Genomic DNA, 12,331 nt, shown 5'->3' with positions numbered 1-12,331 from the left:
CGAATTCACGTTAGCATTGAGAAGGAGGAAGTTCAACGGCAGCTACTTGTGCTACTACTTCTCCCTCTTCCAACCATCCCTGGAAACACTGGCGCTTACCTTTCAGCTCCGAGATGCAGAAAACACAGTGGTCAATGCCAAGGAGAGGGGAAGTAGAGAGTGCAGCGGGGAGTTGAAGTGGCTTTATGTGAGGCAAGGGGAAGGTGCAGCCCAGCATTGGCTTTTCCTCCTAGTTCTTTTCTTCAGGAGAGCAGCTAGCAAGCGAGCTGCGAGAGCCAACAATTGGATGGCACGTCTGTCAGAGAAGCCGCAGTCTACAGTGCTGTAGAGTGCTGTGCACAGTTTGAATGCAGCTGTAAGTACATGGTACTTTTGGAACGGCTTCTCTCCTGCCTCTCCCGTTTCTGTGAGCTCTAGCTGCTTGAACTTGGCCACACTGAAGGTGTGTGGACGTGATTGCGCTGCGAGTAGCAAGTCTTCCAGAGACGAGGGATAGTCAACAAATGCTTTCTCACCTGGCCCATCTCTCAGTCCGAACTGTGGCTGGAAACGCTGCTGTGCTGCAAGGGTGGACTTAGCCACTCTGAGAGAATGTGATGACGCTCTGTAGATAGTTGCGAAGGAAAGTGCTGGTCACTGCAATGTTTCGCCTAGTTTACAGACTTTAGAGGGACTCTGAAGGCCAACGCCTTCTTCTAGCACTTGTTCTCTGCGTGCAGCTGCTGGATATTTGGAAGGGCTTTGGGATCCACGAGAGGTGGAGGGTAGGATGGTACCTAGAGCTTGAAGGAAAGTGCATATCTCCAAGGCCTTTGATGCAGTTCAGTGGGTGCGAGTTCCATGTTGAGCATGTTCATGATGGCACAGAAAAGGTTCTGAAAGAAAGACGCCGTGCTGCAGCTGCCTTGACTTTTGCCGCTTAGTAACTGCACAGCCAACAATGAAAAGATTCCTCTTGCTTCCCCGCTACGCGCAGGATCACATTCTTTTATGTCTCCAAGAGGCAGGATGCACAGCGGAGCTCTTCCACCAACTGCTCGCACACGACTGGGGCCGCGCCAGCGAAGCGCTTGGCTTTTTCCCCGGCACTGTCAGCGCTCCTCGAAACAAGCACACGATGGCGCTGACGACTTGCAAAAGAAGGCCAAGCACCTGGCGCTGCTCGAAACCACCCCAAGGGCAGAGGCAAGTTGCAAACGTCCCTGCACTCAAATCAACAACACATCAGGAGAAAAAGATTTCCCTCATCTTCCCCTTCCAAGAGCGGACTCTTCTTTATACCACACTCCAAGAGGCAGACAAACCTCTTTGGCCCAAACCAATCTTTTCCCTCTCGCAGATTCTGCCCACCAACTTGAAACCATCTGGCAAAAACAGAGCTCAAAACAGTGCGGGCTGAGGAAGCTCTTGCTGCCTACAACTTCAACTGCACCCCTCAAACTAGCAGCACACACGCTGTTCTCAGCACTTTCCTTCTCAGCTCTAGGTACCATCCTAAGCCTTCCCTCTCCCAGAGTCAGCATCCAAAGACAACGGCACCATGGACTGCTCACACACTAAAGGCACCAGGACAAAAGGCTCACAAGCTTGGCCTTTGCATTCCCATGGACAGCTCAACAGCTCTAACCCAGAGAGAGCTCTGCCTCTTGGGAAAAGCCTTTAAAATCCCTAAGAGCACCTGATGTGCACATCCAAACCTGCTTTTCTTGCCAAAGAGAGCAACTACAAGCCCATCTCCAAAGAAACGGCAACCCCTCCTCCAAAATACAACACATCCATCCACTGATCCACCTCCAGTATAGAATAGATCCAACAATTGCCCCTACACGCCCAGGGGCCAGAAGAGAAATGTCTTGCTGGACTATTCCTCCCCGTGCTACCTTAACATCTGCTCCAGCAACACTGGCACTTATGTCCTTGCCTTGGCAAGGAAAGGCACTCCGAGTCTCTTGGCCTTGCCTTGCCTTCAGTACCTTGTCTAGTTCTTCTTAAGCTACCCTTGCTCTGCTTCCTTTGCCTACGTCTGCCGTGCCTCGCACTACTTACCACTTGCTGGCTTTGCTTTGCCCTGCCTACCACTCTTGTCCTCGCCTTCCATGCAGGCAAGGCGCTGCAAAGCAAGTGCAGGCAATTGTGGGCAAGTCAAGGAAGAGGTAAGCAAGGCCAGAGCAGTGAGGGGAAAGCAAATGGAGTGGTAGGCAAGAGAAGGCCCAGACGTTAGAGGCAAGGCTGGCCGTAGGAAGGGAAGTCCACTGATGGGTAGGCCAGGCAGAAACAAGAAGGGCTCGGCAATCCAAGGCCCTGGAGGAAAGCAGTAGGCAGGTCAAGGGTGGGGCATGGCTGTGCAAAGGAATGCAAGGCTCCAGAGAGCTAGCAGGGCAAGGCAAGGAAACTGTTGTGTTGCCAAGGCAAGGCAAGGATAGGCAAGGTAGGTGAGAAGTACATTCGAGGACTACTGGTACACAAAAGTGGCCAGGACCAACTGCTCTGTGTGGCCTTGCTTGACGAGGCGAGGCAGGGCAATGAGGGACCTAGAAGGAAAAGGAAAGGTGAGGCCAGAGCTAGACAAATGTGAAAGGAAGTCAGGTGGGGGATGGGTGAGCAAGTCAATGCAAGGCAGGGGAGAAAAGGCAGGTTGAGGGAAGGCTACAGAGAGGGCAGCAAGGAAATGCAAGGCATGGGGAAGCATGTGAAGAGTGGGTGCTGCCAGCCGGCTGGGATGGCAGGGGCGGGGCAACTGCAAGTAGCATGGCGGGGATGTGGACGGAGGTGTTAGTGTGCGGGAGGTGTCTCTGTGTGTGTGTGCAGCGGAGTGCAGGGTAAGTGCAGGTGTGTGTGTATGTGCATAGGGGGGTTTTGTGCCAGGTGCTGTGCCGGGGGGAGCCATCCCACTGCCACGAAGGTGTGGGAGTGAAAGGAGTAACATAGATGTGTCTTTACAAAGAGACCGTGTGAATCCGTCCTTAGACAAGGCTAGGAATTTACTGGTAGGGGAGTAACAGAAGAAAGTATTAGTTCTAGAAACTGTTACTAATCGACAGAGACTGTTGCTCAGCCAAGGCCGTGTTAAATTGCTGAACCTAGAGCAAGGCAGCAAAGACTTAATAGCATTAGGAATAGTTTCGTTTTCTTCCTTTTCCATACCAAGAGGGGGGTGCATATTAGAGGGGAGCCTAGAGTAGGCAGTTCCGGAAGTCTGTAATTCCCGAGTACCTCCGAGGGTGCTGTTGCCAGGAACTTCACATCAAAAGGGGGCTGCGTCCCGCAATCAGTTGAGAGACTCCATGGCAAAAGCACCATGGCCTCTCCCTGTAGTTGAAGAATGTTACAGGCCTCCTCTGTCTCCTTTTTGGTGGATGAAGAAAGTCAGAAAGCAACACTTCTGCCAGAACTCTCCAAGATGCCCCCTTTGCTCCCAGTGATTCCATCACTGGCCGGGAAGCTGTCTTTTCTCCCAGAGGAGTTTGAGATACAGTTAAAAGCCGTGTGGCAGAGAAAAAAGGCAATAATTGGTTTACAAGGGATGGCAAACAAGAGATACCAGAAGCTTTGGCCCTACCAATAGTAAAAGAACTCCGTGAAGAGAGTCCTTGCACCTCCTGAGGATTGGCAGAAGCCTTCCTCATGCTGGATGTTGCTGGGGGTCTTTTTAGACTGGCAAAACGAGCTGTTGAAGGTTGCTTGATCTGTGCTAAAGCAAACAGCCAAGTTACAAAGGAACTTGCCAGGGGAGGGAGGCCTTGGGCTGCAGGTCCCTTCCAAAGATGCCAGGTGGATTTTCCTGAGATGCCCCAAGTGGGAAGGCTTCATCTCTTCTGGTAATGGTATGTCAGCTAGCAAGGTGGCCAGAAGCATTTCCAACTGCTTCAGCAACGACAGCATCAGGTATTAAGGCATTTTTGGAACAAATCATTCCAAGATACAGCATTGTAGAAGCAATAGACTCAGATAGGGGAACTCATTTTACAGGAAAGATCCTTCAAGGGGTTTTGGCTTCTTTAGGAACACAATGGAACCTCCATAGGCCCTGGCACCCCCAGAGCTCGGCTCGGGTAGAAAACAATGAATAGAGAAATAAACACCTTTTGAAGCTGGTAATAGAAACCAAGATGCCATGGCTAGGGCTTTGGACATTGGCTTTGGCAAGAATGAGAGCCCGAGCCAGAAGAGAGATTCCGTTCTCCCCCTTTCCGTCGTTGTTATGAATTACCCGGGTAAGTCTCAACCTAGTGGGGGAGTAGAGGTAAGTGATGTATATTTAAAACTGTCTGTGGCCAGGATACTACTTCTTGTGAAACTCCTTCAACAGGAAGCTCAGCTGGCACAAGCCCCGCCTTTGGACTCTGCTGCTTGTAACATCCAACCAGGAGATTGAGTCCTAGTTAAGGAGTAGAAAGAAGCGCCAGTGGTTCTGAAATGGCGTGGCCCATTCCAAGTGTCACTGATGACAGAAACAGCCATGAAGACAGCTGAACACTTGGGTCAAGGTCTCTGAAGCCGCAGAGATTTGCACATCTCAGCTGGAGGAGAAAGCTGGGAGGCCGTGACTGACACTCTGCAGGAGTGGGCCAGAGCAGTAGCCAGTGCTTCGACATCAGAGGAAGCCCTGCGTGCCTACCCACTGACCACCTGCTGAAATAGTCTCTATGCGCATCCCTCCTCTAGAATCTCCACTCACTGGGGTGCTAATACTTGCTGGATTCTTTTATGTTAAGTGGTTTCTGTGTCTTCAATTGCCACAGATGGTGCAGAAGACAATGTGAAAATTAGACTAGCTAATTAGATCACATTATTAAAACATTTTCCTTACTAGTTCTACTTTTATATGGTCAGCTAAGTTTAGGCCAGGAGTGGGAGAATCAATTTGCAGCCTTAGCAGAAGAAGTAGCAAAAGTTTTTCACCTTAGCAATTGCTGGCTCTGTGGAGGGCCAGGAGGATCTGAAGAGTGGCCATGGTTGGCTAGCCCAGCTGAACCTAAATGGTGGTTCAACACCCGACATGAGGTCCATACTAGGACGGGATTTGGGGCCAAAGAAGGAAGTCCATGGCTATAGGAGAAGGTTTCACAAAGGATGTCTGGACTTCAGGTGGCTCTCTTGAAAGCTGTTTATTGCATAGGCGAAGTTACAGCATTTCAGGGAGTGGCTATCCAGAGCCAGCCCTACAGCTGCCAGCTCTAGCTGTAGGCATACCTGAAGCCGCTTGCTGTTCAAGTTACAGAGCATTCTATACTTTTCTTTGCAGAGTATCTTAGCACGTAACAACCAATAAGCACCATACACAATACCTTGACATTGGCCTATAGCCTATCATAGCTACTACCATCACCATATTATAGTCATTATTATCCAATCACAAGAGTAATAAGTTACAATTTAAGCTTCCAGTGGAAAATTCTTAGACCTTTCTTCTTCTTGCTACATCAACATTTCTTGTTTGCCTGCCATATCTTTCTTTTTGGTAAAGACACCTTTTCTATTCACTTATGCTCTTCTTGAGACTTACTTACTTGGTGAAAAACATGTCTTTGTTTGTAATCACATACCTTTGTCCTGCTCCTAAAAATCTCCTTCCAACTCATCTCCAACCTTTGCCTTCTCAGTTACTCAGCGATCACTGTTTCAGCAAAACACCTTTTCTTCTATATCAAAACTTGCTTTCATTTCTACCTCATCCCCAGCTTCTACATTCTCTGACCTTTCTGCCAAGCCTACATACCTGTGAAACTTTCTTACCAAACTTTCATCCTCCCCAACACATGGCCACTTCATTCTTCTCCAACAGGCACTTATTGCCTAAACAGGACAGGGCGGGTCTATGTAGGAAAAGGCGTTTGTCAATTGACTTTCCCTCTGGCTTTAAACAATTGGGTTTAGCCCTCCAATTGCCCTCCTTACAATTGTTCCAAATATCAAGACAAATGCAATCAAAGAGCTGTTCAGCTCACTAATGGTAGCTGCGTAAGGTGTTCTTACCACACTTACCAAAAACATTTGGAAGCCTGTAAAGCAATGCGGAGGGACAAGGGGTTTTTTTGACCACCTATTTTTAAGCTGTCCCCACAAAAATTCCACAAGTAGAAGACATGTTGTTTGTGATTATCAATGGGAATGGCAACAGCGGATTGGAACTCAAAGCCTTTTAGTGAGTTCTGCTCCAAATCCAACCAAGCAACTTGCAGATGTAAATGTAGATGGGAACCCTGTGTGGGAGTTGGAAATGCAAATGCTGTGACCCTTATGGTGGGGCAGCTATTGTTGGAGGACCGTTAGGCCCGGGAATCCTGCTGTATTTTGACCTACCAATTGATGACCAAGGGTAGGAAGGCCCCTTTGCTAATGGAACACGGGCTTTGAAAGGACATGATTGGATTTGTGGCCAACATGCTTAGCTCAGGTTACCTCCAAACTGGTCAGGGATATGGTGCATATCTTAGACCATTGTTCTTTTTGCTACTACAAATTCAGGGAAATCGCTTAGGAATCCAAATCTGTGATGATTTAATTAGAGAAAAGCAGTCAGCTGATGCAGCCTTGGCTGCAGGGAGCACCCCAAAAAGGGGAAAAGATGAATGGCCACCAGAACAAGGTACGCAACACGATGGACCATCCACTTGGAAACCTAAGGAATTAATCCCAGATGCATGGAAACCCATTTATCATTTGAATGAGATAATTAGGGTACAAGCTGTCTCAGAAATAATTACCAATCAGCCAGCCACAGCTCTTGACCATCTTGCTGAGTAACCCACTTCAATGAGGAAAGTAGTATTTCAACATTGGATGGTATTAGATTATCTGTTAGCAGAAGAAGGAGGAGTTTGTGGGAAATTAAATGACTCGAGCTGCTGTTTGCAAGCAGATGACAGGGACTGTTGATTAATCAAGGCCGTCTTAAATTCCTGAACCTAGAGCAAGGCAACAAAGACGTAATAGAATTAGGAAGGGTTTCTTTTTCTTTCTTTTCGATGCCAAAAGGGGGGTGCATATTAGAGGAGGGCATAGAGTAGGCAGTTCTGGAAGTCTGTATCTCCCGAATACCTCAGCCAGTGGGGAAAAGGAAGAGGGTGCTGTGGCTGGGAACTTAGCATCAAAAAGGGGGCTGCATCCCGCAACCGTTTGACAGACCCCATGGGAAAATCCCCATGGACTCTCCCTGTAGTTGTTGCAGGACTCCTCTGTCTCCTTTTCGGACATAAACCTCAGGCATGGTGGATTAATTTTCCCCAACGGCAGCGACCTGCCGCGTGGTCTCCGTGCTCCTCCCCAGCCCCCCGAGAGGTGTAAAATAGTTGCCGGCAGCTCCCACCGCGCGTTACAGACGGCTGCGCGGCCCCGGGGCTGCTCGCAGTGCTCCCCTGCCCCGCCAGGGCTGGCCGCGGGCTGCGGAGCCACCTCGCCACGGGTGCGGCCAGGGCCGGGGCTCTTCTCGACAGCAGCCGAGGGGCTGCGGAGCGGGCGGCTGCGGGACGATCAGCTCTTTTATGCCGCGCGGTGCTGCCGCCTCCATCTAGCTCCCCATCGCGCCGCCGGCCGACCCCGCCTGGCGCGTTCACGCTCGGCCGCGCTCGCCGCCCGCCCAGCCTCGCCGGAAGCTCTCCCGCGCGGGCAGTGCCCCGGCTCCGCCTGCGGCTCGGCAGGGCCCGGCCGCACGCGTGCTGCGTGGCTCGGAGCACCCGCGTTGCGCCGCAGGCGACGGGGAAGGCGGGGCGGGCCGGCGCCATCGTGGTAGCGCGAGGAGAGGAGCGCCCGGGCGGGGCGGCGAGTGGCGCGGCGGTGAGCGCTTCTGCTTGCTGTCGCTCGGCTGCCGCCCACGGCAGGTGCCGTGTGACCCCGCGGAGCGGCGGGGCCGGCCGGGCGGTGCGCGGCGAGGCTTTCAGCCAGCAGCGGCCGCAGCGACAGTCTGCTGGCACTGCCCGTGCCGGTGGAGAGAGCGGGGATCCGAGGCCGGCCTTCCCAGAGCAACGAGGGGCGACCGCCTTTGCCGCGCTGCCCTCCGTGCAGCACGTGGCCGATTCCGGCGAAGCCGGGGTCTCCGCAGCGGCGCGGGCGGGAGGGAGTGGGGAGCGCGCTCGGTGCTCTGCCGGCCGCTCCCGCCCAGCGCTGCGCTCCGCCGAGGCGTTTTCCTGCCTATCCTGGGAAGGACATAAGGGACACCAAAGTTGGAGCTTAGCTGTCAGGGGGAACAACTTCCCTCCATTGGCGACCTCCTTTTCCCTCTGATTCAGCTACCTTGTGGTAGGTGCGATGGTGCTGAAGAAGGGTGGCGGCTTGGCACAGTTGCTGGCATAGGTGGTGCGAGAGCTCCACGCAAGCAGCTTTGAGTGGCATGTGTGAGGGTAGGAAGGTACGGCACCCACAGCTGAAGGTAAAAAAAGTCAGGGCATGTCATCAGCCGCAATCGTGCTAAGTTGTTCATCTTTGCAAACTGCTTGCCGAGTTGTTCCTTTTCTTAGGTAATGGGGGTTTGTATCAACCAGAACTGCATATGGTCAGTATTTGCAGAGAAGGTTATTTGGACTGTTGTTGAAGTGAGTGTAGCAGTTTCTATGGCATTCTGCAAAAAAAAGTGACAGGTCTCTCTGTGTTCCCCAATTCTTAACAAAAATGAAGTTCACAAAGCCCTGAAAAGAGGTTTTACAAAACTTCAGGGATTTTTTCCTACGAGTACTGTGGAGACAACCATAGTCACCTTGTCTTTCCAAAAGTGAAGGTTACATCTTTTTGTCCAAGAGCATCAAGTGCTTTTGATCAGCGTTTGTGTGCATGCATTAGCCTTGTTCTTGTTCTTCCTTGAAGAACTTTTACAATCCTCAGATGATCTGTGTAGGCTGCAGACTGCAGTGGTGAACTTGAAGGCTTCCAGCAGAAGGGAGATGCTGTCCACGTTTTGGATTTTCCTTAGTCTGAACCTTCAATGTCCAAGGCTTCACTTTTCAAGCAGTTGGAAGAGCTCCAAATGAAGATATGAACAGGTCTTAATTGACCTTGTCACTGCCTCAGTTCTTCAGGTAATGCTGTGCACTGGATTTAATTGCCTAGTGCAAGATGTGCTAAAAATATGTAAGAGTATCTCCTCGATTACCCTCCCAGAAGGGTTTGAATGGAGAACAAGGAGTTCCGAAGACAGGTATTTGGTGTACGAGAAGTAGAACTTAGTTGATTGCAGTGCACTGCATGTACAAATGTCTAAGGAGGATCCATCTTTTTATGCCCCATCTATGCTTGTTCTCATTTGAACTCCTGAACATTCTGGAGGTTGGTTTTGTTAGGGTTGTGGCTGGGGAAGGGGTGGTGGTGGAGGAGGGGTGGGTGTTGTTTCTGATCTTTTTAATTTCCAGGATAGTGTACAAAGAACTTGTGCCCACAACCAGCAGTATGAAGCAATGCAGGTATAAAAGAAGGTCACCGAAATGTCGGATAATATGAATCTGAAAGCGCTTCAGTATTTTACCCAGGAGTTTCACTGCAACAAGGTGATTGTCCTTCACAGAAATGTAGTGGCAGGCTTATGCCATGCTAGAAGTGATGACCTTTCTCTGCCCCAAATTGACCAGCAAGATCTTTTGGCTCTTGATTTAAACTCCTGAGCCAGCTGTGTTTCAGGCTGCAGAAGCTGCAGGTGTTGTGGCAGACACGGGGTGCAGCCCTGCCTGCCGGTCCCGACCTGGCGCACGCTGGTGGCAGCCGTCAGCGCCCGGGGTCCCCTGTGCCACCCACGGCAGGGCTCTGCCTGCCTCCTTCGCACCCCTGGTAGCCTCAGGGAAACAGCGGACTACTCCATCTGCTTTAAAAACAAACAAGCAAACAAAAAGCCCACTGTAAAAATATGTAAAAGTCTTGAAACTAATTCTGAGCGCTTGCTCGGAGTTTGTTGATGGCGTAAATGGATTTTGGATAAACTGGTATTGCTAGTACTACTTTTAAATTAGGTTCCTAAACTTCAGAAAGGAGAAGATGGTGGTCCCGTTCTCCTGAGAAATGTTTGAAAAAGTAAGAGTGCTCAGTCATTTAAAGGTGGCCAGAAAATGGGTGTGGCAGTGGAGTGGACACTCTGTGAGTAGGTAGCCTTAAATCATGCAGCGACTGGCACTTCAGTGGGAATTTTGCATCAACACCTAGAGATCGTGTCATGATGTGTTGCATAACAGCAGATTGGGCCAGAATTCTGCTGACTTTGATCAAGGTGGACGGGCCACCTTCACTTAACCCGGCACAGGGACATAAATGAATGATGTTTGAAAAACAGCCATGAAACATAGCCCCTTTAGTTGGACTGTTGCAAGTCTGCAAAGCTCTGTTGACAGGTCATTGGAAGTAGCTGTTGGAATCTAACTGCGGTTGGACTCTTTGTCAGTCAGCATCACCAGGAGGCTTAACAGTTTAGGTTGAGAGGTGGTGCATGTTTTTTTTTCAGAGGAATGGCCCAGTGAAGAGCAGTGTTCACTGCCATGACTGCCGTTGTAGCCTTCAAGAGAAATGGGCTAGGCTTAGCACTGTGTGAGAATTCTTGGTTCATTCAGAGAGAACTTCCTTGGTTCTGCTGGTTTGGTTTCGCAGCTGGAGCAAAGGTACAGCACTGGAAGCAATTCCTAGGGCAGAAACGGGAGATATCCAAAGCTCTGGGCTTTGTTGTCCTCAGCACAGTGTAAGTGAGCGTAGTCTAATTGGAGGAGTGGTGAGCATCAGTGATATCAGATTTTTTACAAGTTCTTAATTCTGTCAAAAGAAGAAAGAAGGAGAGTGATGAAGATGAAATCCTTTCGTCTTCAATCTGCCTACGCAGCAACTTCAGGGGTAGCTGTAATGTGTATTCACCTCTTTTGAATTGCCCAAAACCAGGCCTGGACATGCTTCAGAGACAGAGTCAGAGAAGCGGGTATTTGCTTTATTTGGCGCTGGGTGCCTGGGGAATCGCTCCTCCTAACACACACACGCAGAGCACTCCATGCAGTCCAGCATTATGTGTAAAATTTTTGACTATTCATCACATTCCTTGGGATAGGAGTAGTTCTAGAAATTACTTCTCGGAAGTCATTGATATCATTAGCAGATGTGCCACGCATGCGCTGTGTACCCAGGTGGTTGCACTGAGGAAGGCTCCTCTTCTTCCTTGGGGGTCTTTCTGATGAAAATCAGTAGTCTCTGTCACAATGCACTTTTTACCTTTCTTTCTGGAGCATGCGCAGTTCTTCGCTGGATGATTCAGCGATCTCTGTGCTGGTTTTCAAAAGATCCTGTTCCTCTTATCTTGACAAGATTCAGGCGAATCCTGCTGCTTAGGTTTTGTGATTAACATTTGCTGTCTCTTACTAGTTTCTTCGTGCTTCCATGAGTTAACTATGGATCATCCCCCTTCTCAATCCCCCCTTTTCCTTGATCGTTTGTAATTCTTTACAAACCTTGCATGTCTTGAATGAAAGTACCCTTCTCGTTTCTGTTTGTGCTTTTGCCATTGTGTATACGCATTGAGATACTAAGTACCTAATATCATATAACAATATCTACTAATACAGTCAGTAAATAAGAACATCACAAGACAAGTAACTGTTACAAACAATTGTTTAAGCCAGGATAAGTTGGGTAAGCATGCTGTGAGTTTATCTTCTATCTCTATAAACTTGCAAGAAGCGTTACCTAAGGTAATCTGATGCAAGGTTTGCGTTTTGTCCCAAATTGTAAGGTCCTTCCCATTTTTCCTGGAGTGGATTTCCAGAAGGAGACTTAATATAAACCCAGTCTTTTGGATTCATATTATGGAAGGGTTTATCAGGTGGTGGTGGTTGACAATGAACAGCTGTAGCGCGTATTGATTGTAATTGTGGACGTAAATGCTTAGCAAAGCCATGGGCAGAGCCTGATACCAATAGAAATTAGTTTTTTGACAAATTTTGGCTCGTTGTTGCTTTATTAAGTGATTCATCCTTTTTGCTTGTCTACTTGCTTGTGGCCTATATGGTGTATGTAGTTGCCACTGTATACTTCGTAGATGACTCACTCCTTGCACTACCTGGGCTACAAAGTGTGATCTCCTATCAGAATTTGTTTCGCCAAATTGTGGAAGAATTTCTTGTACTAAAGCTTTAACAATTTCTCTAGCCTCGTTTGTTCTACAAGGGAAAGCTTCTGGCCAACCTGAAGAAGTATCTGTGAGGACTAAGAGGTACTTGTATGTCCCTTTTCTAGGGAATTCCGAGAAGGCAATTTGCCACACATCTCTCGGTCAAACTCTTTTAGGGATAGTCTCTGTGCTTAGCCTAACCGTGGTATTAGGGTTGTTTTTCCTCCTTTGTCTCCTTTAATTTCAGTGCTATTACTTGGTCTTCTAAGT

The sequence above is a fragment of the Coloeus monedula genome (assembly GCF_965178545.1).
Source record: "Coloeus monedula genome assembly, contig: HAP1_SCAFFOLD_100, whole genome shotgun sequence".
NCBI lineage: Eukaryota > Metazoa > Chordata > Aves > Passeriformes > Corvidae > Coloeus > Coloeus monedula.
The sequence above is the reverse complement of the archived record's forward strand: the minus strand, read 5'-3'. Positions refer to the sequence as shown.